This window comes from Parasteatoda tepidariorum, chromosome 4 (genome assembly GCF_982258835.1).
Source record: "Parasteatoda tepidariorum strain Cologne lab strain chromosome 4, Ptep-v5.0, whole genome shotgun sequence".
In the NCBI taxonomy this organism is placed as follows: domain Eukaryota; kingdom Metazoa; phylum Arthropoda; class Arachnida; order Araneae; family Theridiidae; genus Parasteatoda; species Parasteatoda tepidariorum.
In genome coordinates, this window is record NC_141758.1 from 95,384,849 (window position 1) to 95,388,555 (window position 3,707).

Consider the following 3,707-nt stretch of genomic DNA (forward strand, 5'->3'; position numbering starts at 1 on the left):
CCCACGCCACACTGCCACAAACCCGTCCATAGGGTGGACCACATTCATTTATCACACACAACAGAGGACAACACAAGAAAGAGAAACATCCCTGCCCAGAGCGGGATTCGAACTCGCAGCCTATGGCTTCGCAGTCAGGCACGCAACCGCTCGGCCACCTGGCCGGCTATACAGAAATATAAGCAATACTCCTTAAGTGGGTGGGGCTACCCGACTCTCCTCTACATCATCTAAAATAAATGCTTTGTTATAACAAATTTACTCGTTTATTATCAAAATTTCATGCACAATTTTGTTTTTTGAATTCATATTTAAAAACTCGGAAGTTTTTTGCATCTAAGATTTGTTGCTTCCAATGCCAAGTGCCAATATTGGCAAGCTTGCTTAGTGAAACCTAGCCAATTTAAGGCAGAGGGTGTGTTTCTTGTTTTTTAGTGGCTTCATCTATGGCCAACAAGACGACTTCAGCCACGCACACGTCACAGCCCGTTTATAGGGTGAACCCATTCATTCTTCCACAGATATTAATTTTGACAAGAACGATCAATCACCAATTTAATACCCCCAGAGGTATGATTTGTTATGGAAACATAGAGAACTTTGTGACCCGACCGATTTAACGTGCACCAGTTACTATTGACTACACTTGGTTTCCTCGGCCGGTGGGGATTGAACTCATAACCTTTTGGACGTGGGATCAATGCCCTACCAACAAGGCTATCCTGGCCACATCCAAGATATTTTACAGTAATAGTGCGGAAAGTTAATTCCTAATGTTCTAAATTTTTTTCATGACTTCAATTGATTTTCATTGATTTTAATTGATATACTGAATAACGTTTTATACAAAGCGCAAAATGAAATTAAATGTGACTTATTCACTGTTTTCATATTGTACACCTTTTAATAAAATTAGATACCGATTTAAATCATAAATGCTGCGTAGTATCCATGGTACTAGCCGCCTTCGGCGATCTTCTTGGTCTTCCTTAAAAATTATTTTGTACAACATATAAACGTTAATGGCAGAGATGCCAACTTGCTCCGGACAGCAAATATACATTTTAAAGTGGTAGTTTATCAATTGTGATTCTTGGTTTAATAAATTCAATTTAGTAGATTTTTATCCACCACTATTTCTAAATAATTCGTACGCGTATATAATTCACCACTTTCGTAGACTTATGTCATGCCATATCTCTTAAAAATCAAGCAAAAATAGTCACATATTTGCAAAATTTACTTAATAACTATTTACCGTTTTTTTTTAGTTATTTTGGCGTGTCCGGAGCAGTTGGCATCTCTTTAATGGTAACCAAACCGATTACACAGCACAATTGCATACCCTCCAACTTATGAGGATTTTGAAAATAATTCTTTCTAGTGGTAGCGAACCAAAGTAGAAATTTTTAAAGCAAATGGATCTCTCATAAAACTTTTATCAGAACTTAAGAATCTAGCCATGTGGCCTGCACTTTTATAAGTAATAGTGGACAAGTTACGCTAAAATTAATTTTTTTTAAATATTAAGACATTAATTTTACTACCGTCTGAAAAGAAGAATTTTGAAACTACGGAAATTACATAGCAGTTGGAGGGTATGCAATTGTATTCAAATACAGGGTGTTCCAAAATTATCTTTACAACTTCAAAAATTCATAACTTCGAACATAAACAATATATTTATATTCTGTCATTTGTATGTATTACTGCAACTAATAATTTTTTTTTTTCAATAGGCTGAAAAGTTATAAGTGAGGATGTGGACACCACAACAGAAAGCTCAATGCGTCTCATGGTTCATAGAGACGAAATCAGATACAAAGGTTCAACGGAACTTCAGGACAAATTTCCAAAGAGGCCCACCATCCAGACCCTCCATCCGTGCATGGCACACAAGCTTCATGAGCACCGGATCAGTATTGCATAAAAGTGGAGCCGGACGACCCAGCACAAGTCCAGAAAATGTGGAGCGAATACGGCCATGAGACGCATTGAGCTTTCTGTTGTGGTGTCCACATCCTCACTTAAAACTTTTCAGCCTATTGAAAAAAAAAAACTTTATTAGTTGCAGTAATACATGCAAAAGACAGAATATAAATATCTTGTTTATGTTCGAAGTTATGAATTTTTGTAAAAAGTTTATGAATTGTTGTAAAGATAATTTTGGAACACCCTGTATTTTAAATCTTTACCCTCTCCTCCAATTCTAACACCTAAAATTGTTTATACAATATATTTAACAAATGTTTTTCCCCGTCTCTAGCTGTTGTCCGCACGGAAATATTTTGATTTCTATTTTCACTATTTTTAAGTGATATCCTTGGTATTGTCTAAGTTCTTTATGTATTGATTTTTAGCAATAATTTGAAATGTGTCCGGCAGCCATTAAATCATATAAATCTCTGTAAGTATGAGGGGAAATATTTAAATTATTTCCATCCCTCTTTCTGTCGTGTAAACCTCATCCCAATGGTCCAGTTTTTGCTGCACTACTTCCTCACGCACCCCTCCAGCTATAACTGAAGTATAGCAATAATTGGTGAGACAGCTATTTTAATTTCATGTATACAATTTTTACAGCTGTTTTAGAAAGGATCAAAATAAACTCTAAATAATTACTCGGCAAATAAATTTTTATTTCTATAGAAGCACAAAATTATTCTAAATAAATGTTTAACATGCAAATAATTTTTTAATACTACTTAAATTTTGACTTAAGGCAATCTAATAAAAGGAAAAATAGTATTGTGAATAGATGGAGAAATACCTAGGTTTATGGTACCACATAAGATAAATATATGTACAGATTTTATAATAAAGAAACCGCACTTTTTCCTTTAGTTTAGAATAATGATCAAAAATGCAATAATAGTAACGAACTTAAAAAAATTAAAATAAATATTAAATTCGAATACTTTTTAATTAGGAATAAAAATTATTTTACTAGTAAACAAATACCAGTAAAACAATACTTTAATAGGAAGTCTAACAGACCACTAAGGAGGAAAGCAGGATGTAAAACATCAGAGCCTGTTTGGTGGCTTGATTGATAATCATTTTTTTTTATTTCTATTTTATACTGTTTGATGTTCGCTAGCTGCCTTCCTCCTAATTGATTTGATGGATTTTTAAATTTTTTTTTTTGTTTAAATAATTTGTGACCCCCTCAAACTTTTCAAAATTTATTTTTGATAAGGATTTTAGAAATATACCTTAATGATGGAGATTATGGAACAGCCTGTCTAATTTGAAATATTTATTTTCATTGAAACAAAAAAGGTTTCGAGAGTTTTTCCAACCACTCAATGCGTGGTATATTCTCCGGGTTTAAATTTTTTTTTTTTAAATTTTAAACTAGTTTCTATTTTTTCCTGCGGTTTGTCACAGTTTCACACTGAGTCATTGATTTGCAGAAATATATCTTTTTGAGAAATGCAATTCATCGAACTTAATTTTTCCTATTATTTTCCAGCGTTTCGAAATAATACTGTCAAGCAGTGAAAAATTTAAACCATTAGTTGCCATAGTAAAAATGGGAAGATCAAAAGCTGTCAAGGTCTTTTAGACGTGAAGCGACTGAATTGTGATTCCAGATTCTTCGCCAAAGGCAAAATCTTGGTATTACCATCAACTATAATAACAATAAAAAAAGTGCATCCGGATTCCCAAGATGATTTGTAAATCAGAGCAGTGGGCTTAATCGA